Consider the following 23,008-nt stretch of genomic DNA (forward strand, 5'->3'; position numbering starts at 1 on the left):
AGTGTCGCTCCTGCGCGTGTCGGTGAGTGAACCTGAAAGGGCTGCGTGTATTGATTTTGGGGTTACGTAACAATTTTAGTGAGTAGATGAATTCACAAGTATGGAATTGGCAAATAATGAAATAGTCTACTTTCAGGGACCCCAGGGGAAGGTATTTTGCTGTCCCCATTTCCTTTCCCTTTGCCTTTTGATTGCGATCTGGGGCATTCAGCACCTCTCATGGTTTTTGTCTGATGAAGCTGAATTGGTGACCAGGCTTGTGGTAGCTGCGAATGTGCTCACACACTGTGCCGCAGTTGTCCGTGGGTAGCTGTAGACCAGGGTGTTGCTCCTGAGGTCCACATTTAACACCCCATTTCTTGTCTTGGCCGTTTAAATTCCAGATTGCAAAGGGGCCTCTGGCGGCCACCTGCCGTGTCACTTGGATGTCTGTCTCCTCCTGCAACCTGGGTTTGCCTCTGACCTTATTTTGAACAGTGTTGGGTCTCCTTTGCACTCTGATTTATATCAGCGAAAGCCAACCTTTTTAAGCTGTTAAAGGAGGAACCTTTTAACCAGAGAGGCCTTGGATATAAGCCTGATGTTTTAAGTTAGGAAAATAAACATTTTCCCACAGATCCAGTGATCCGTCAGCTTTATTTATTTATTAATGAGACAGGGTCTCGTTCTGTCACTCAGGCTGGAGTGCAGTGGCACACCCTCGGCTCACTGCAGACTCTGCCTCCCGGGTTCAAGTGATTCTCTAGCTTCAGCCTCCCAAGTAGCTGGGACCAAAGGCGCACACCACCACGCCTGGCTAATTTTTGTATTTTTAGTAGAGATGGGTTTTGCAATGTTGGCCGGGCAGGTTTCAAACTCCTGAGCTGAAAGCAATCTGCCTCCCTTGGCCTTCCAAAATGCTGGGATTACAGGCGTGAACCACTGCGCCTGACCGGCTTTTTAATTCACTAAGTATTTATTGAGCACCTACTATGTGATGGGGCAGTTTTCGGTGATGGGGACAGAGCAGTGAAGAGACTGGACTGAAGTCCCTGCTCTTCCGAGGCTTACATTGCAGAGGGGGTGGAAAATGCAATAAAGAGTTAAAGTATGCACAGTAGGTTATCTGATGTATGCGAAGGAGGCAAAGAGCTGGAAGGGGACTCAGCTGGTGGGTGTTTGGAGGCAAGGGGAGGGAGAGGAATGCGGTATTATCTAGAGAGAGTGAGCAAGCCTCAGGCCATGTGGGGGAAGAACATTCCAGCTGGAGGGCGCATCTGTGCTAAGATGGGAGTGGGCCTGGCCTAGCTGAGGACCAGCAAGGGGGCCTTGTGCCAGGCTTGGGTGAGTAATGGATGGAAGAGGAGGTGATGAGTCAGAGATAAATGGGTCATTCAGGTGTGTGACAGCCCTGCCAGGTGAGGTAATAAAACTCAATATGCTGATGTAATTTTAAAATGCCTAGTATATAGGTCTCTTTTCAAATGTTTGTTAAAACAGATGCCACACTGAGAATTTCTAAGTCTAATCAGAATAAAGATTTGTAATATTTCATGCCCATATATATGTGGTTTTAAGCACAACATGTAGTGTTTTCATCATTTCCCGTGCTTGCTCTGAAAGTGGGCTGTTCCAGGACTGTGAAGGGGTCCTTTCTTTTCCTCGTTGGTCACGTCAGGTGGGAATAGTTTCTGCTTATACTGGCAGGGTGGTTTGAAAAATCTTTGTTTCTGAGTGTCTGTGTTCCTCAAACTCGCTTAAGCCAGCACTCATTATCTCTGCCTTTCCTCCCTCCAAAAACCAGCAAATGCTTTCTCTTAAAAACAAAACCTAAAACTTTTTTTTTTGGACCCAAGGAGCAATGGTAGAACCAAAATCTCTGTTTTGAGCTTAGAAACTTGGAGGTGAGGGTGAACTGGAAGCCACCTGGCCCCTCTCTCATGAATTATTAGCACAAATCAGGAGAAAAATTCCTCTATCAAAGGACAGTGATACGTCCCAGCACTTTCTCCATTAAAACATGTGTGGGTGGAATGCACTAGGGACTAGGTTCTGCAAGACTAAGTTTTGCTTTGAAGAAACTGCTAGGGAATGTTTGAAGCAATAGATAGACCGGGGGAGGGAGGAGTAACTGTTTCTTGAAGCTGCACCAGATTCCAGGCCTGGTGGCAGACTGCCTGGTCTGGGCTGGCAGAGTCCCTGCATCCCCGACCTTCTTGTACACAGGTGAGATCTGGTTGAAGTAAACATTGGCCTGGAGGCCTTCCTGCAGCAAATACTGTGTGGGGCGCTGGGGACCAGGGTGGTCAACAGATAATCAGGCATGTTCCTGCCTCATGGAGCTTGCCATCTCCTGGATCCAAGCGAGCAATTGCAGTGGGGGGAGGGGGATTCTGGGAGAGTCACTCAGGGCCCTTTGGGAGGCCAAAGCTTTGTTGAAATAGGGGGCATCAGAGTTGAGGTCTGCAGACCCCAAATAGTCTGAAGATAACATCCAGAGCAGCCTTAAAGTGGAAGAGGAAGAGAGCTGATGGTACAGACGTCGTCTGCAGGTTGAGGAAGGCTGGGGTGGGGAGAGGTGGAGTGTTAACAGGACCTTTGGTGATTGACTGATTGTAAAGAAAAAACGTGTGTGGTCTTTGCGTCTCTTCAGGGTAGCCTGAGCCAGGGCTGCTGCGCTGCCCCCACGGCTCTGACTTGAAGTTTGGCCATCAGAATGGTGGTACTTAAGGTCTTGGGCTTCAGTGATCCCCCCAGACTGCTTATTTCCCTTTGGGGAAGGAGGTGAGTGGGGAAACATTTGAAACTTGAAGAGTGACCTAGCTATAGGACAGCTGGCAAAGCTTGGCCTCTGGAGCCAGACTGTCTGACGCTGAATCCCAGCTCCCCTTGTCATAGCTGTGGGACCTCTGGCAGGTTATGTAATGTCTGTGCCTCAGTTTCTTCTTCTTTAAAATAGGATCGTGTCTCAGTTTTTGCTGTGAAATAACCAAAGCCCAAAGCCATGGGGAAGGGCAGGTGGAGGGAAGACAGCGGTCTTGACATCAGGTGATACAGGTTGAAATCAGAGGTCTGCTGACTTCTAGGGATACTTGGCACATGGAAGCCGCAGTCTTCTCATCTTTGGATCTGGGGGCTGTGATTCTTGCCTACATCCCTGGGTGACCTGGAGGATGGTAAGGGATGCTGTTTGAGAGCTCCCCAGCCTGTTGCTTGGCTGGCAGGGAGGGCTGAGACCCGCTGAGCGCTGCAAACAGAGAAGGTTCCAATGAGATGTCCACTGGGGCCAAACTGGCCATGGGGCCTGGCAGTAGCTCCGTTCTCTTCCCCCAGGTCCTGCCATGACCTTTCTTTGTCAGATTGGCCCTGGGAAAGGGGCCAGAGGGAGGGCTCGTACAGGCCAGGATTGCAGTGAGATGGACTTTGTCGTCACTGGATCAGCAGGGCATTGCGCTGTGGCCTGTCTGCTATGATGTGACAATTAGTTTCCCTGTGTGAGCCCTGCTTGATTTATTTAATTAATTAATTTTATTTTTTGAGACAGGGTCTCAAAAACTGGAGTGCAATGGTTTGATCTCAGCTCACTGCCACCACGGCCTCCTAGGTTCAAGCGATTTTCGTGCCTTAGCCTCCTGAGTAGCTGGGATTACAGGCATGTGCCACCACACCCGGCTAATTTTTGTGTTTTTGGTAGGGACGGGGTTTTGCCATTTTGGCCAGGCTGGTCAACTCCTGACCTCAAATGATTCACCCACTGCAGCCTCCCAAAGTGCTGGGATTACAGGTGTGAGCTACCATGCCCAGCCTCCTGCTTTGTTTTTGTTTTTTCCTGAGACAGTCTTGGTCTCTGTTGCTCAGGCTGGGGTGCAGTGGCACAATCATAGCTCACTGGAGCCTCGAACTCCTGGGCTCAAGTTATCCTCCCATCTCAGTCTTCTTAAGTAGCTGGGACTACAGGAGCGCGCCACCATGCCTGGCTAATTTTTGTTTTTGTAGAGATGGGGTCTCTCTATGTTGCCCAGGCTGGTCTCGAACCCCTGGGCTCAAGCAGTCCTCCTGCCTCGGCTTCCCAGAGTGTTGGGATTACAGGCATGAGCCACCGTGCCCGGCCTCCCAGTCTGTTCTTGGACAGACTGACCGTGAGGACAGTTGTGACACTGGTAAATCGCAACCTTGTGTTCTCCTTTCCCTCCCCAGCACCTGTCCACTTATGCACATGTTGGCTCATGAACAAAGATTCTGCCTTGCTTGGGGGCGTTAGCATTTTAAGAGTGGCCTTTCACTTTAAAAAAAGATGATGTGTGAATATGGACAAATGGCCATGGTCTACTTAGTGGGGAAAAAAAAAAAACTATACATAATATATATATAAAACTATATAGAGCATATATAAAACCATATATATAGTAAAAGAATATATGCATATGAGAAGACAGGCCTAACATAGTTATTCTTTTTTTTTTTTTTTTTGGAAACGGAGTCTCACTTTGTTCCCCAGGCTGGAGTGCAGTGGTGTGATCTTGGCTCATTGCAACCTCTGCCTCCCAGGTTCAGGTGATTCTCCTGCCTCAGCCTCCCAAGTAGCTGGATTACAGGTGCCCACCACCATGCCCAGCTAAGTTTTGTATTTTAGTAGAAATGGGGTTTCACCATGTAGGTCAAGCTGGTCTCGAACTCCTGACCTCAAATCCGCCTGCCTTGGCCTCCCAAAGTGCTGGGATTACAGGCGTGAGCCACCATGCCCGGCCCTAACATATTTATTCTTGTGTGGGTCAAAGAATGTGAACTGCTTGTTACCAATTATCGTGAAATAAATGCAGAAATTGAGAGTAAGACTTTAGAATGTTTTTTTTTTTTTTTTTTTGGCAATTTGATGTTGTGACATCCAGGTGGCATTTTACTTTCCTAGTTTGTTTTTATTCTACAGAAGTATTGATTTACGGTAGATTGGATGAGGGAAAATCCATCACCACATTGTTTGAGAAGCCTGGCTCTAGAAAAATGTACCCTCAGATGTTACCAGTTGTTGTTGCTAGCTTCTGAGGATGCTGGTGGTTTGTAGTTTTCGTTTCTTGGTGTTTTGTGAAATATTTACAATGACCATATGTTATAATTTTCAGGGGATGGGGGTGGGGAATGAAGCCTGTTGTAAAAAAAAAAAAAAAAAAAAAAAAAGTCTTTATAAGCCAAAGAAATGAATTTCTCTGGAAGGAATTTCAGGAACTATGAAGGCTGATGGGAAAAACTTCGGACTGGTTGTTCCTGCCTTAATTGTAGATAAACCCCGATGTTGTGGGTTTGCTTGATGAATTAGCGTATTGTTCAGCTATTGTAGTTGTAATTCATGGAAGGGTGAAAAGTGCTTTAAAGGCACTTTAGGGTCTTCTACAGCCAAGAAACCCTCGTATATATGCTTATTTAGAGAACACAATAAATCAAGATATAATGGAAAACATTACAAATATTAAGAATATTTAGATATTTGAACTTAGTTACTCTATGTATTTGACTGTTAGCATCATTTCTAAATGGATAAATGCGGGCACATATAGGTTCTCTTGCACAACTTCATTCATGGATCCACATTAGCAAAATGCTGTTAGTGGCCAAAACATGTTCTGGCCATTGGCTAGAACATAGAAATAGCTATCTAATATTGACATAGACTGTATTGCCTTAAAAAAACTAGGCATGTCTTCCTTTTAACCTGCAAAGATCAACAAGATAATACACAAACTCTCCTGGCCCCTCAGCTGAAACCTATGGCAGGGTCATAAGCGCTTGCTATTGCAGTACCTGCTGACTTTCCTACAAATCATGTGACTGTATCCCCAGCTGTGTTCAAGGTGCCTTCCCTCTGACTCTGAGTGTCATCGCAAAAGAAGACAGGCTATGGGGTTGATGGATTCATTGCTATCCCTGTGGTTAATGAGAATCTTCAAATCCCCAAGTTGACAGAGATCTGGTCCCTGTGGACTGTAGCCTTTTAATTTTGTGCTGTTATTTTTCTTTGTCAGCATTTGTTGTAGGGACTTTAACATAGTGTTGTGTGTGTGTGTGTGTGTGTGTTTTGGCTGGATGAATTAAACATCTATTGAACCTCATCCTTTGGCAGGCAGCCCAGGTATCTTTGCCCAGCCTTTCTCTATGAGAGTTACTTAGTCTGCCGATTGCCACGTAGATGTTTCCAGCATTAAAGACTATACTGCTTTTTTGTAGTGCATTTTAACCAAGAGTATCACAGAATTTGCAAAGCAGCTCTTGGAGAGCTCGGCAAGTCAGCCCCTTTCATTTCCTTAAAGGAAGATGGAAAAAATTTTGTTCTATTCTTGCCTGATTTTTTTTTCCTTTGCTGTGTTTTGCTGGATTATCTAAGAGATGTTAGTGTTTGTTCTGACAGAAAGAAACTGCTATCAGGGAGACAATGAGAGGAATATCCGCTGTTTATTATAACTGCAGCTCAGCCCTCTTAATATAAATCTTTTATTGTTTGGCATTAAACCCAACCAAAACATGATGAATGGGGTTTGGTTGTCTTCATTCACCACACCCTTTTGTTTCCAGCGTGCGAAAGGATTCAGCTTCGTTTTGCTAGATTTGAAGCCCAGAGATTTAATGTTCTCTTACTTGATTTTTGGCTTTATTGGAAGAAGAAATGGGGTGTGCTTCTTCTTCATTGTTCTGGTTACTGTTTCTCCCTAATTATCCCAAGCCTTAGTAGCTTAAAACAACTGTTTTATTTTGCCTGTAATCTGTGGGTTAGGAATTTGGAGAGGGTTTTGAGAGGGCTCAGCTGGGTGGTCCTTGCTTGAGGAGTTTTGTGCAGTCAGATGTCAGCCTGGGTTGTAGTCATTTGAGGGCTTGGTTGGATGTCTGAGATGGCCTACGCTTGTGTTAGACAGAGGATGCTGGCTCTGAAAGCTTATGCTGAGAGCTCAGCTGGAGTTGCAACCAGCATGCCTACGTGTGACCTTTCTCGTGTGGTACTTTCGCTTCCTTTTGGTTTCTGGCTCCTTCCAGAGTGAGTGTCCTAAGATGACCAGGTGGGAGCTTCATGGCTTTTTCTGACAGCCTTGGAACCTCCAGAGTAGCTCTTCTATTCTAATCTGTTGATCCAAGCAGTCATGAGCCCACCTGGATTCTAATTCTTCTTGATCCTGGGGCAGTGCTAAAGAATTGTTCGCCGTATTTGAAAACTGCCACCCTCATGGTGATGTAGAGACAGTGGCTTATTTTGAGGCCCGTGGGACATATACTTTCTTCCTTTCCTCCCTTTCTTTCTGTGGGGAGACTTCATAAACAACCATGTTTCAGTGTCTTCTTGAGGTGCTTTAATGGTTAACCAGCCAGCAAAGCAAGGACTTTGGTTAGTATTCCCGGTGACCTCAAGCCAGCAACGATAAAGGCAAGATGGACAGTTTTTAGTAATGCTGTGGGTCTTGCCATAGGAAATTCTTTGCCACTTTGCCCATTTCTTAAAAATTTTGCCTGAGAAAAAAATTATGGCATGGCTTCAATGTCTATTAGAAAAAATTAGTGGAGCCTAGAGCCAGAGGTACTACAATAATTAGACAGATGCTTTATAATTCAGGGTGGTAGGGTTCTAAAGCCCCTTGGGCAATTCCAGATAGATATACTGTTTTCTTTCCCTGCCACTGGTTTTGCTGGGTCTTCTCTGGGGAAAGAGTCCTGGTATTGCACTTATTTGATAGAAATTACATCTACTTCCCCACTTGGAACTTGTTAAAACCACACTTCAATGTTGTGAAACTTAGGGTCAAAAAAAGCATAGGAGGCTGGGTGCAGTGGCTCACTTCTGTAATCCCAGTACTTTGGGAGGCCAGGGCAGGGCCAGCAGATCTCTTGAGGCCAGGAGTTCAGGACTAGCTTGGCCAACATGATGAAACCCTATCTCTACTAAAATACAAAAAAGAAAAAGTAGTAGCCAGGTATTGCAGTGCATGCCTGTAATTCCAGCTACCTGGGAGGCTGAGGCACAGAATCATTTGAACCTGGGAGGCGGAGGTTGTAGTGAGCCAAGGTCACGCCACTGCACTCCAGCCTGGGTGACAAAGCGAGACTCTGTCTTAAAAAAAAAAATGCATAGGAAAACTTTTTTCTTGGAACTGATAGAAACTAAACTACATAGCTCCATAGCATATGATGGTGGAAAGTGTGGGCTTTAGAGCTCAGCGCTGGATTTGAATTCTCTGCCTCTTAATGTGCTGTACAGTCTTGGTAAGTTATATTAGCTTATCTGGGTTTAATTTCCTTCCAAAATGTGAAGGGCAATACGGATCTTACCAGGGCTGTTAAGGGTTAAATATGGTGATGTTTGTAAAGCGTCCGGCATGGTGCCGGGCATATATGGCCAACAAATGTTGGTCGTTTCCTCCTCCAGCCCCTTCGCCATTTATTAAATAATGGCACCTAAGTAAAAATAACCACTATTTTGTGAAAGGCTATTATATGCTAAGTTTTGTGCTAAGTGGCTTCTATATTTTATCCTATTCATTCTCACGACAGTCCTTCAGAATGTTGATGAGAAAGGGAGGCACTGAGTGACTAAGTCAGTTCTCCCAGGTCACACAGCCAAGGAGTGGTGGAGCCAGGATGTATAATGAATCCAGGGATCTGAGGCTGAAGCCCATGCCCTTAAGTAGTTTGTGTTTGGAGGCATAGTGGATGCATATTCTGAGATCCCCACTGAGGCTGCATAGATGAAAGAATGCTAGAGTCTAGGACTTAGGGGACCAGGTTTTCAATCTTCACCTTGATATTAATCAGGTATAGATCCTTGGGAGAGGATCTTTATCTCCTGAGATTTCAGTCACTTCATCAGTGAAATGGGAGCATCTAAACTAAAAGATGGGCAAACTTTTTTCCAGCCTCGATATTGTTTGACTGGGATCTCCATTCTGATCTAGCCACATGTTGAATAAATTATGAACCACCTTCGGTCTTGACAGTTGGGGAAATACAAAAGCTCTGTAGTCAATCTATGCTGTCATAGACTTCAAATTTCATTTTTGTTGAAACGATACTTGGACATAGTTTTTTTAAAAGAGTCCCTGATAAGTTATAATGCAAAATGAAAGTCCTCTACCTCACTCCCCCGCACCCCTAGTTCTATTCTGATGAAATGATGTTTTTAGCTGTTCCTTCTGGTCGTTTCTCCTGTGTCTCTAAAGTTACAGCCGTCGACTTTGACTTTGGCTCTTTGCATCCTGTGCTCTCCTTTCTTAACGTTTTGATTAGCTGAAGGCAGGAGGAGGTTATCTAAAAGCCAGCAGAAGTCAGCCAGGCAGCCAGCCTGCCTGGAATGCTGTGGTGGGTGGATGTGTGATTCCTGTGTAGGCTATACTAACTGTTCTCCAGAGCTCTCCGAGGCGGGGCCGTGAACTCACCATATCGCCCTGATTCTAAGACTTGTGCTAATTATAAAGTGGACCTTGTATTTCATAACAGCTTGGGTGGTGGTTGACACATCAGCCCCAGTAAACATGCAAATCAATGGTGTAATCTGTCTTAAATCTAATGATTGTGAATTTTTGAAGAACCTGGTGGGTCTTGCAGTTGAGGAAATATGTGAAGCCTCCTGGCGTCAACATGGAAATAGTGCTTTTGTGGTTGAATTCGGTAAAACACTGCTGTTTCAGCATTTCTGCATCCTCTTACTCAAAGAATCCTGTGGATTTAAGAACATGTGTTTGGCCATAAATGAAAAATTACTGGGATTCCACCAGTCTTTCTAGCTGTGTGCATGAGAGCTTCCTTGCTTACGTGCGTGCAGGGTTGTCATGTAGCTTTGGTTCATCCTCCCGGGCCTTGTAGTACTGACCCCTGTGCTTGCTTGCACGTTTAAAGGGCTCATGAGTTTTTTCCTTTGTTCGTGGAGATTTGTACCTTGGGCAATTTTTTTATTTCCCATCTCATATCAGATGAGTAATGTGCTCACATCATATCATAACAAAATTCGAAGATGGCATATCTGACACGTGCACGTGAACACCCAATCAGCACACTTACGAACTCCAAAAGGATCTACCTTGGGCTATTTTAAACATTTTTTGGTAATTGGTTCAATTCCATTCTGGTGCCTAAGTAACATCAATAAAAAAGATGAATTGAAAGCAAGTCTTGGCTGGGCATGGTGGTTCACACCTGTAATCCCAGCACTTTGGGAGGCCGAGGCTGGCGGATCATGAGGTCAGGAATTTGAGACCAGCTTGACCAACTTGGTGAAACCCCATCTCTAGGCCGGGCGCGGTGGCTCAAGCCTGTAATCCCAGCACTTTGGGAGGCCGAGACGGGCGGATCACGAGGCCAGGAGATCGAGAGACGATCCCGGCTAACACGGTGAAACCCCGTCTCTACTAAAAAATACAAAAAAACTAGCTGGGCGAGGTGGCGGGCGCCTGTAGTCCCAGCTACTCGGGAGGCTGAGGCAGGAGAATGGCGTGAACCCGGGAGGCGGAGCTTGCAGTGAGCTGAGATCCGGCCACTGCACTCCAGCCTGGGTGACAGAGCAAGACTCCGTCTCAAAAAAAAAAAAAAAAGAAACCCCATCTCTACTAAAAATACAGAAATTAGCCAGTTGTGGTGGTGGGTGCCTGTAGTCCCAGCTACTCAGGAGGCTGAGGCAGGAGAATCACTTGAACCCTGGAGGCGGAGGTTGTAGTGAGCCCAGATTGCGCCACTGTACTGCAGCCTGGGTGACAAAGTGAGACTCTGTCTCAAAAAAAAAAAAAAAAAAAAAAAAAAAAAAGGGAGTCTTTTCCAAATGACGTTCTACAAAATATCTGGCTCATATTATTTAAAAATCGAGGCTATGAAAGACAAAGACTGAAGAACTGTTCCAGATGAAAGAATGTTAGATAACAAAATGCCATGTGTGACTCTTAGATTGGATCTTGGACCAGGAAAACAATTTTTGCCCTTTATTATAAAAGACATTGGTGGGACAGTTGATGCAATTTGGAGACAGTTGTAGACCAGATTAATAGCATTGTACCAATGTTAATTTTCTGACTTTGATTATTGTACTCTGGTTATATAAGTGGAAATACGCACCCAAAATATTCCAGGGTAAAGGGGCATGGCATCTGCATCTTACCCTCATTTTTTCCAAGTTTGAAATTATTTTAAACTAAAAAGTTAAAGAGCCATTTGCCTTAACTCAGCCTCCAAATGGCAGCACTTTCCTTTGGTTATGGAATCACGACACAGGCCAAGGATTGAAAGGAGGCCTGCGATGTTCTGGGAGGTGGAACTGGGTGCTCACCTGCTTGTTTAGAAACACTTTATAGTTAGATCAGGGCTCTAAACCAGACACTTTCTGTCTAGGAGGGAACTGGTTCTGCTTAGGCCTTAAAAGGGTCCAAGACTCTTGTTAACCTCAGAGGAGGGAAACTGGAAGGAGAAAACCATGATGACCCCTATATTTTCTTCGTCTCTGTCCTCTTAGTGAAAGGAACCCCTTGGTGGTTCAGATAAGGACAGGCAGTGTGATGCCTTGGAAAGGGTTGGAGTGAAGAAATAGGATCTGGCCTTGTCAAAGTTGTTGAATGCACAGGGGTGTGGAGCTGGGTGATGCCCAAGCTGGGGTTAGACTATCCTGCGTTTTGTTCCACAACCCACTCAAATAGCTTACATTAAAGGGAGGATTTTCTGAAAGGTTGTAGGAGTCTCATGGAACTCAAGGGAGGGGAAGTGTCACTGGCTCTGATGCGTAGGGAAACCACATGTCTCAGTTGGCCCTGGCAGTCTTGGTGGATGCCTATGGTCCCAGCACAGTTATTAATAGTGCCTCTCCTTATTCTCAAAAGTGTCCTGTTTGATTGATACATCATATGAGTGTGTTGTCACAGGATTGGAATCAGGAGCCCAGGTCACCTCTCACCACCCCTCCTGTGCCACCTCATGGTTCTCTCCACATTTGCTTTTCTCTGTCTCTCACCTCTGTTTTTCTCTGTTTCTCACCTCTGTTTTTCTCTCTCACCTCTGTTTTTCTCTGTCTCTCACCTCTGTTTTTCTCTGTCTCTCACCTCTGTTTTTGTCTGTCTTTCACCTCTGTTTTTCTCTGTCTCTCACCTCTGTTTTTCTCTGTCTCTCACCTCTGTTTTTCTCTCACCTCTATTTTTGTCTGTCTCTCACCTCTGTTTTTCTCTGTCTCTCACCTCTGTTTTTCTCTTTCTCTCACCTCTGTTTTTCTCTGTCTCTCACCTCTGTTTTTGTCTGTCTCTCACCTCTGTTTTTGTCTGTCTCTCACCTCTGTTTTTCTCTGTCTCTCACCTCTGTTTTTGTCTGTCTCTCACCTCTGTTTTTCTCTCTCACCTCTATTTTTGTCTGTCTCTCACCTCTGTTTTTGTCTGTCTCTCACCTCTGTTTTTGTCTGTCTCTCACCTCTGTTTTTGTCTGTCTCTCACCTCTGTTTTTGTCTGTCTCTCCCTCCTCTGGTTTCCTCTGTTCTGATTACTGAGAGAGGGAGTATTGTATTGGAAACACGGTGGCAAGTCCTCACAGAAGGAAGTAGCAGGTCTGGCCGACACGCTAAGGGGCCCCTACTCCTGAAGTCGATCAGGGCCTGAGATGGGAAAAGAAAAGGACTCAGGGGAAGGGGAATTAAGTACCTGGTTTCCAGCAGTGATCTTGAAGTTCTCCCCAACTTGAAAATCCTAGTGTGTTCTTCCTATTCCATTTGTATGTGTTACCTTGGGGCTGTTTCACCTGGGTCTTCTAGTTGGATGACACCGACTGCTGTGGAATTGGGCCTGTGCTGTGAGCAGGAGGGTTGTGGCTGGCTCCAGCTCCCTGGCGGTCTTCATCCGTACCCCTGCTCTCTACCTCTGCTGCTTCCTGGCTCCTGTACCCTCCTGTCTCGGCCTTTCTGGTTTGGCTCCCTTGGGCCCCCACTCTGCCCTGGTGCAGTCTTTGTGCTTCTGTCTCTGCTGCAGAATTCTTAAGGTAGAATCAGCTTGCTCTGGCCCTCAGGGCTATGAAAGCCCCTCACAGCGGGAGCTGGGACTAAGAAGAAAAACCAGACAGAGGCAGGAGGGAAGGCATCCTGAGGCCCCCAAAAAGCATGGCAGGATCTCACAAAGCAGAGAACGGTCTATAGCTAGGCCTGTGCTATGCAGTAGGGCAGCCACTAGCCACACGCAGCTGTTTAACTTATCATTAAGTCTATTGAACCTGGGAGGCGGAGGTTGCAGTGAGCCGAGATCGCGCCACTGCACTCTGGCCCTGGTGACAGAGTGAGACTCCATCCCAGAAAACAATTTTTTAAAAAATCACTAAGTTAATTGAGTTTTTATTTTTTGAGATAGAGTCTCGCTCTGTCACCCAGGCTGGAGTGCAGTAGCACGATCCTGGCTCACTGCAGCCTTGACTACCCGGGCTCAAGCAGTCCCCCTGCCTCAGCCTCCCGTGTAATTGGGACTCTAGGCATGCACTGCCACACCAGGTTCATTTATGTATTTTTAGTTGAGATGGGGTTTCGTTGTGTTGCCCAGCCTGGTCTCAAACTCCTGGACTCAGGAGATCCTCCCACTGTGGCCTCCCAAAGTGCTGGGATTACAGGTGTAAGCCACCGTGCCTGGCCCCTTGAAGTTAAATAAAATACAACACTTAGTTGCGCCAGCCACATTTCGAGTGTTTGCTTGGCCACAAGTGGCTGTGGCTTCTGTGTTGGATGGCATAGATGTAGCACATGTCATCATCACAGAAGTTCCATCAGCCAGTGCTGGAGAGCACTTGCTCCCTTTTCACCCAAGCGCTATTTAAAGTGGTTTCTTTGTGTGTTCTAGTAGCTGCCACAAGTGCTCTTAGAGAATAGATTGGATGGGTAAAAAGAAAGCATGATTTGTATTAGGTTGGTGCAAAAGTAACTGTGGTTTTGCCGTTAAAAGTGGTAGTGAATGGAACATTTCAGGTACCTTTACTACTGGCCAGTAAGTCAGATGGTTTCATAGTGCCTTTTATCATAGAATTCTAGTATGTTCCTGCTAATGGAGACTTTCCCATCATTCTAGGGCTGGATTTCCCTAACTCCACTTATTCTACTGCTGCTGCCATCATTTTTGCCATATTCTGGGACTGCGTGTGCTATTTATTCCATGTTGTCTTTTAAATTGGTTCATGTTTTTACTTTAGGTTTTTTTTTTTTTTTTTTTTTTGAGATGGAGTTTCACTCTTGTTGCCTAGGCTGGAGTGCAATGGCATGATCTCAGCTCACTGCAGCCTCTGCTTCCCAGGTTCATACGATTCTCCTGCTTCAGCCTCACGAGCAGCTGGGATTACAGGTGCCCGCCACCACGCCTGGCTATTTTTTTTTTTTGTATTTTTTTTTGTATTTTTAGTAGAGACAGGCTTTCACCATGTTGGCCAGCCTGGTCTTAAACTCCTGACCTCAGGTGATCCACCCGCCTTGGCCACCCAAAGTGCTGGGATTACAGGCATGAGCCACCGCGCCCAGCCTTACTTCAGTTTGAAAAGGAAATATCCTTACTATACATGGAAAACCATCAAAGGAAAATACATTTTTTAAGCAGGTGTTTTTTTAAAGAATAATATATACATAGGGAGTGCCCACCTTGTCAGGGTACAGCTTATGACTTTCAGAGTAATGTTACGTTGTTTCCGGTGGATTTATAGTTCTCCTTATCAAATTCTAGCAGATTCCCCTCTTTATGGAAGGCTCTGAGCCTGGATTAGCTTCCCTTTTCTTTAAGAAAGAGATTAGCAAATGTATTCAGGTGCTGAAGACATCGTGGTCCCTAATGGAGTCTTTCTCTCTGACAGAATCAGAAGCATTTAAACAAGATCTGAGAAGGAACAACTGCTTCATTCTTATTGAAAGTACACTCTTGTCTTTGGTTCGAGAGGGGTCTATGTAGAGCAGGCCCGAGGGCAGGTCCATGCAGCACACTGGAAACTTTTTGGCTACAGGTCCCCCTTCACGTTCTTGGTAATCATTGAGTACCCCAGAGAGCTTCATTTTTGTGGATAGTATTAATATTTGCCATATAGAAATCAAAAGACATTTATTTCAAAGGTCTATATTCATTAAAAGGACAATCAGCCTATTATATGTTAACAAAAATAATATATTTTATGAAAAAGGACTATTTTTCCAAACAAAAAATTCAACGAAAGAGTAATTGTTTTATGTACTTTGGCAAATCTCTTTAATGTCTGGCTTTAATAGAAGAGCTGATTCTCTCACCTCCTTCTGCATTTCGTGTCATTTCTTGCCGTGTCACTGTCAGGTAGCTTCTGGAAAACTCTACTGAACACTCATAAGAGAATGACAGTGAAAATGGCAAGTCTTTATTAATGAAAATGGCTTCCATCTTGCAGACTCCTTGAAAAGGTTTCCAGGTGCCCCACCCTCACCAGTGGTTTTCCCAGACCACACTCTGAGAACCACTGGTGAAGTGACTGGCACACTGGACTAGAAAACTGAAGATGGCCGGTCGCAGTGGCTCACGCCTGTAATCACAACAGTTTGGGAGGCCGAGGCAGGAGAATTGCTTGAGCCCAGGAGTCTGAGACCAACCTGGGCAACACAGTGAGACCTCAGCTCTACAAAAAATTTAAAAATTAGCCAGGTGTGGTCGTACGTGCCTGTAGTCCCAGCGACTTGGGAGGCTGAGATAGGGGCATTGCTTGAGCCCAGGAGGTGGAGGCTGCAGTGAGCCGTGATTGCGACACTGCATCCAGCTTGGGTAACAGAGAGGGATCCTGTCTCAAAAAACAAAGAACAAAAAGTACTGAAGATGTCTGCTTTCATCTAACACTTGACACTTACTAGTCCTGTGACCTTATGCAAAGAGATTAGGTCACCTGGAATTCCAGGGCTCCAGTTTTCTTTTGTTTTTCTTTTTTTGAGACAGAGTGCCTGTCACCAGGCTGGAGTGCAGTGGCGTGATCTCAGCTCACTGCAAACTCCACCTCCTGGGTTCAAGCAATTCTCCTGCCTCAGCCTCCCAAGTAGCTGGGATTACAGGCACCCACCATGCCCGACTAATTTTTGTGTTTTTAGTAGAGATGGGGTTTTGCCATGTTGGCCAGGCTGGTCTCGAACTCCTGACCTTAGGTGATGTGCCTGCAGCCTCCCAAAGTGCTGGGATTACAGGAGTGAGCCACCGTACCTGGCTTCTAGTTTTCTTTTTTTTTTTTTTTTTTTTTTTTTGAGACAGGGTCTCGCTCTGTCACCCAGGCTGGAGTGCAGTGGCCGGATCTCAGCTCACTGCAAGCTCCGCCTCCCGGGTTCATGCCATTCTCCTGCCTCAGCCTCCCGAGTAGCTGGGACTACAGGCGCCCGCCACCTCGCCCGGCTAGTTTTTTGTATTTTTTAGTAGAGACGGGGTTTCACCGGGTTAGCCAGGATGGTCTCAATCTCCTGACCTTGTGATCCACCCGTCTCGGCCTCCCAAAGTGCTGGGATTACAGGCTTGAGCCACCGCGCCCGGCCTAGTTTTCTTATCTGTAAACTCGGGATGGAAATTCTGGCTGAGGCTGTTTTACAGGGTTGTTGTGTGTCTCAGATAATGCCTGTGAAACCTCTTTCTGCCAACTGAAAGTGGTATACTTGTAAATGGCATTAGTAAGGATCTTTTGAAGTATGTGGTGTTGTCTCTAACATGTAGGACAGTTATTTTTTAAACACCACCATCCCATCTTTATCTCGCTTAATTCTGGGGACACCTGTGAAGAGGAAAAGCCACGATTCTCAGTTTCCAGGCAAGGTAATTGAGGTGAGCAGGTGAGCGATTGGCCAGAAAACAGGGACTCATCCTGTGTGCTGCATGTTCAACCTGCATGCTGCTTCCAGTGTATACTGGTGCTGGCTGGTGTGCTCTAGCTTGAGCTCTTATCTGACACAGGGCTGTGTGTCTGACACACTGACACAGTCAAACAGGGAGACTCTGCCACCCCCAGCAATTCTTTGCTTGAATAAATTACCTTCAGTCTGAGTCACCTAATGGATGAAACACACTTTTCAGATTTGAAGAGCTGAGGCCTCCTCCAAGCAGAGGAAACTGTTGGAGAAATCTTTCAAGTGCTGATCTAAAAATTCCCCTGGTAAACAGCCCTGGGATGGTAAATGGATTCTTTTTCTTGACTGGTGGAAGATCTGCTCGCTCTCTCAGATAAGCTTGTACTTTTGAGCTATTCCTCTCCATGGCTCATTTCCTGCAGGGAAAGCAGTCAGCTTACTCTCCTCCCTGGACATTCCCGAAGCCACCCCCACTTTGATCTTGGAAAACACATTTGCTTGTAATTGCAGGAGACAAAGAATCACGGTCAAGTCTTTTCTTTAACTAAGAAACAAGACAAAAAGCCCAAGTTCAATTGTGGCAAGGTAGCTTTCAGATGTATCTAAAGAAATGCTTCATAAAAGCTAGGTTGAACTAAATTCTACAGACTCTGCTCCTTATACACATGGCTTTATTGTCAGGGGCAGAAGCCCTCCAGCAAACTGTATTTAATTACAGTGCTTTGCCATGCTACAGAATGTGGGTTGGGGTCGGGCGCAGTGGCTCATGCCTGTAATCCCAGCACTTTGGGAGGCCGAGACGGGCGGATCACGAGGTCAGGAGATCGAGACCATCCTGGCTAACATGGTGAAACCCCGTCTCTACTAAAAAATACAAAAAACTAGCCCGGCAAGGTGGCGGGCGCCTGTAGTCCTAGCTACTCGGGAGGCTGAGGCAGGAGAATGGCGTGAACCCGGGAGGCGGAGCTTGCAGTGAGCTGAGATCTGGCCACTGCACTCCAGTCTGGGCGACAGAGCAGATTCCATCTCAAAAAAAAAAAAAAAAAAAAAAAAAAAGACTGTGGGTTGGTTGGCCCTTGCTTTCCTATGCTATGCTAATATGGCTTCCATAAGGTGTATCTTTCAATCGCATGTTTAAAGCTTAATTCAACTACAAGTGACAGCAATACAATTTTAGCTAGCTTGAACAAAATAGAATGATAGTGGAAGGGGGCCTGTCTTGGCTCAGGGAAGAGGAGTATAGGGGTAGGTTGTAAGGCATTGCTGGGTCCAGAGGCTCCAAGTGCCACTGGGACCTCCTAGGGGTCTCCTTCCCTTCTTTCTTCTTTGTCAGGCTCTCCCCTCATGGTGCCAAGATGGCTGCTGTCTGCTGTAGGCTTTCATTCCATCCTCTTAAACATCTCAGTGGAAGAAAGTTCCTCTGACAGTTTCAGAAAGGTCCCAAAATGAAGTCTCATTGGTTGTGATGGGTCACGTCTATTGCCCCTGCTCACAGAACAGTCACTGTGGCTAGGAGTATGACTGTGGCCAGGCCCTGTCACATCACTAGGGACTGAGAGGTGGGGGTGAGGACCAAGGAATATTAGGGCTGTAATGCTGGGGATAGGAAAGATTTTGGTCTGTGGCCTCTCATACCTCAGTACTTTTGGGAACTGTTACCCAAGTAGCTGTGACCCTCAGTGGAATGGTAACAGCTGGGTGGGCTTTTTCTTACGGGGATGGGGGGCGGGGGCGGGAACTGGCTTTGTGTTTAGTTTCAATGCATCTTTGATGAATAGGCTTGTTGGTGGTTGGATGTCAGCCAGTCATGCATCATTCCTGGCAGCACAACCTCATTTATAGAAGGAAACGCTGATGTCAAATCGAGTCTTCTGAGTTTAATACCCTTTGATGTTCACACACTTAACACAGATAGTCACAAAAAGGGCATCAGTCAGACTGGCGGGCCCTGAACCTGCCCATCAGAATCACCCGAGGGGTCTTTTAACATACTCTGCACCCAGGTAACAATGTTGTAAAACCTAAATTTGATCAGGTCATGCCCTTGCTTAGAAAAATCTATGGTATTTTACAGTTGGAAACAAAAATCCAGGCAGGGTGTTCTACACCTGTAGTCCCAACTACTTGGGAGGGGCAGGAGGATCCCTTGAGCCTGGGAGTTTGAAGCCACAGTGTGATATGGTCATGCCTGTGAATAGCCACCACACTCCAGCCTGGGCCTCATAGCAGGACTCTGTCTCTTAAGAAAACAAAAACCCCAATGCTTCTCAGTCTTTCGGCTAAGAGCAAGTGAAAATGAAAACCCCAAAACCCCCCAAAAAACAAAAACACAAAATAAAGCAAACAAAAAGCCCTATACTATCCCATTCGCCCACCCTACCCCTGTTTTTCCTCCCCTAGACAGTTAACTATATTAGTTTAATATATTTTAGCTGATGGAGGTATTTACTTCTATGACCAAGTAGTATGTACTGTGTGACGACTTCTTGATTTTTTTCGTTTGGGTGACTATCTGTTGACATCCTGCTGTGGAAGATGAGGTTTTGTCTCTTTTCACCCTCTGTCTCGTACTTTTCCTATCTCCTGTCCTCTCAACAGAATCCATGGTGGTCAGTATTTGAGTACCTTATTGCAGCTAGGTAAGTGCTATTCACAGTTGAGACATCTAGTAAACTATGATTATGTTTCCTTTTTGTGGTAGAATGCATTCTTTAATTATTTCTGACAAAGGGTGCATTGGAAATAAATTACTTGAGACTTAAGTAACCCTATGGGAAGAAAAGCCACCACACAGAACCAGGTTAAAAGGTTCAATTTTGAGATACGATTGATGGCCAAAGGAAGAGAAATGGCAAATAGAGAATAGCAGAGGGACACAGGATTTCAGTGATGAACTAGCGCCAGAAAATCTTCTGCAAAGAAAGAAACAAGAAATAATCTCCCCTTCCCCCCACCATGCCATGGTCTCCCATTGCTCATGGGATGAAGTTCAGATGCCTTTATATGGCCCAGGAGGCTTCCTGGCTCCAGCCCCTACCAGGCCAGCCTGTCCATGCTGGAGGGTCGAATGACCCCCTTCTCTGTCTGTTGGAATCCCCTTTCTTCACGTCTGACTTGGGTTGGGTGGCCTTCTCAGCCGTGTGTCTGTTGCTCAGTGTGTATAAGTAGTCTTAGCACTGCTTGACTTTAATTGTTGCTCTGTCATTTCCCAGCTCTGTGACCTTGGGCAAGTTACCTTTCTTCTCCTTGCCTCTATTTCCTCATTTGTAAAATGCGGATAACAACAATGGCACCTACCTGTTAGGATTGTTAGCGACTGCACAAATTGGTGGGGCTAAAGCCCTGACAGTAGTGCCTGCCACATAGCAGTCAGTCAGTCTGTGCCCTGTATCCATCCTTCTTTCTCCACAAAGGCAGTGTTGGTGGGTTGTATTCACCAGTGCCCTAAAGAGCTCTTGGCGGATCAGATGTCTTTAGCCGCGGGGCAGGGAACCTGAATGAGTGATTCAGGCACCAGGGTGATAGGGACTGGAGAGGAGGGTAACCCCTGCCTAAGGGGGCACCTTCTGCTCTACTCCTAGCTATTTTTCTTTCTTTAAACTAAAAATTTGAGAATTCACTTTTTTTTTTTTAATGTGAATTTTCCCTGACATTTACTGCACAGCAAATGCACTAAGCTTACTGGCCCATAGGCCACTGCTTTGGGGCCCAGTTCTCATTTAACAGAGTGGGCGTAGGGGATGATGTGACCTGCCACAGGCCACACGCTGACCAATCTGGCCCTCAGTTTTCTTAGTGGTGTGAATGTGGATAGCACTGGCACTGCCCACCACCAGGGAGGTGACCGTGAGGATGCGGTCATGCATGCGAGTGCATCTTGCAAAGCGGCTGCCTGCACAGTGTAACAGGTTATTATGTCCGCCGTGCCCTTGTCTCCGGGAAACTCCCTGGGTAGTTTTTAATAGGGTCTCGGGGTCTCTTTTTATACCAGGAGGAAAAATTGTATACATTTATTGAGCACTGACTGTGTGCCCAGAAATTGTTAAATGTTTTACATTTGTATTCTTGATTCCTTCTAAGAGCCCTCCCTATGGGATGGAAAGTAACAATTTTATAGGTAATACAAATGGTTCATAGAGAAGGCCCTGCTTAGGGCCTTGCAGAAGGAACTTTAGTCAGCATCGAATCTGTGTTTCTGATTAAAATCCTGGGCTTTGACAGCATGCTGCTTCCCACTTGCTGGAAACCAAGTCCTGTAGAAGCTCTGTGGGGCTTCTCTATTCCCTGGGCACTTCCCCCGAGAACAAGGCTAGTCTTGTTTTCTGCCTGTAGAGGCCGCAGCGGATGACCCTAAGCCTGGTCTGATAAGGGAGAAGGCAGAAGAAATCAGGATGATGATGATGGCACAGAACCAGGGGAAAGGGGGCAAAGCCTGTGTTGGATGTGGGATCCAGCCTCGGGAGCTGAGGCGCTCCCATGGGAGGTAGAGCTTTTACCCTCATATTTTGGAATGCCGGCGGCATGTTCAAACCCATCTAGCAAGCCCGCAGCTTGGGATGACGGGATGCATTAGAACTGATCAGAGCCTCCTCTACCCCCATGAGACCCCTGCAATTGCATGTAAATTTTGGCTAGATGCAGTGGCTTACGCCTGTAATCCCAGCACCTTGGGAGGCCCAGGCAGGTAGATTACTTGAGGCCAGGAGTTTGAGACCAGCCTGGACAACATGTGACACCTCATCTCTACTAAAAATACGGAAAAAAAATGAGCTGGGCATGGTGGCACACGCCTGTAGTTCCAGCTACTTGGGAGGCTGAGGCACAAGAATTGCTTGTACCCGGGAGGCAGAGGTTACAGTGAGCCGAGATCACACCACTGCATTCCAGCCTGGGTAACAGAGCGAGACTCTGTCTCAAAAAAAATAAAATAACATTTTTCCAATAGTTACTTGTGAGGCAGGCCCCTCTAGCCAATAGAACACGTGTTTTACCAGCAGGTGGGTGTTGAGTCTCCAGCCCCATAGCTGATGATCATGTGTTGTTCCTTTGGAGTATCCACTTCCCCTTTTCTTTTTTTTTCTTTTTTCTTTTCTTTTCCTTTCCTTTCTTTTCCTTTTCTTTTCTTTTCTTTTCTTCTTTTCTTTTCTTTTCTTTTCTTCTTTTCTTTTCTTTTCTTTTGAGACGGGGTCTGTCGTCCAGGCTGGAATGCAGTGGTGTGATTTCGGCTCACTGTGGCCTCAACCTTCTGGGCTTAAGCGATCTTCCCGCCCTGGCTGTAGGCACAGGCCACCATGCCCAGCTAGTGTTTTTTTTTTTTTTTTTTTTTTGAGATAGAGTCTCACTCTGTTGCCCAGGCTGGAGTGCAGTGGCGCCATCTTGGCTCACTTGCAAGCTCTGCCTCCTGGGTTCATGCCATTCTCCTGCTTCAGCCTCCCAAGGAGCTGGAACGACAGGCGTCGGCCACCACGCCCGGCTAATTTTTTTGTATTTTTAGTGGAGATGGGGTTTCACCTTGTTAGCCAGGATGGTCTCGATCTCCTGACCTCGTGAACTGCCCGTGTCGGCCTCCCAAAGTGCTGGGATTACAGGTGTGAGCCACCGCACCTGGCCACTAGTTTTGTGTTTTATAGAGACAGGGTCTTACTATATCCTCCAGCCTGGTCTTGAACTCCTGGGCTCAAGCGATCCTCCCACCTGGGCCTCCCAAAGTGTTGGGAATACACGTGTGAGCCACTGTGCCTGGCCATTTTCCTTTTTTTTTTTTTGAGACAGAGTTTAGCTCTTGTTTTCCAGGATGGAGTGCAATGGAGCAATCTCGGCTCACTGCAACCTCTGCCTCCCAGGTTCAAGTGATTCTCCTGCCTCAGTCTCCTGAGGCTAAGGATTTCAGGCATGTGCCACCACGCCCAGCTAATTTTGTATTTTTAGTAGAGACAGGGTTTCTCAGTGTTGGTCAGGCTGGTCTCGAACTCTTGACCTCAGGTGATCCAGCCGCCTTGGCCTCCCAAAGTGCTGGGATTACAGGCGTGATCCACCGTGCCTGGCCTCCGTTTCCCATTTTTTAAAAACTTACGCATGTGTCCCTCCCTCCCCTAGGTGTGGCTTTGTCAGGCAGATGACTGAGGGAGAGGTAGGGGGGATGTGGGGTTTGAGTCACTGACCTGATCCCTCCTAATAGGTCTTCCTAGACCTGGGACTAACTTATTTAACTTTTTTTTTTTTTCTCTCATACCTCTTGGATCTGGT

At 46.2% G+C, this 23,008-nt stretch overlaps 1 protein-coding gene and 1 non-coding gene across 4 annotated transcripts in view; one reads left to right on the top strand and one right to left on the bottom strand.

Moving 5' to 3' along the window:
- Positions 1–23,008, top strand: part of LOC105490400 (SH3 domain binding protein 5) — a 78,114-nt gene that overhangs the window by 6,656 nt on the left and 48,450 nt on the right. The window lies entirely within an intron of this gene.
- LOC112428129 (small nucleolar RNA U13) lies at positions 9,915–10,023 on the bottom strand. Its single transcript, XR_003020031.2, has one exon. It is a non-coding gene; the product is annotated as a small nucleolar RNA U13 (small nucleolar RNA).

The sequence above is a fragment of the Macaca nemestrina genome, chromosome 2, assembly GCF_043159975.1.
Source record: "Macaca nemestrina isolate mMacNem1 chromosome 2, mMacNem.hap1, whole genome shotgun sequence".
Taxonomy (NCBI): domain Eukaryota; kingdom Metazoa; phylum Chordata; class Mammalia; order Primates; family Cercopithecidae; genus Macaca; species Macaca nemestrina.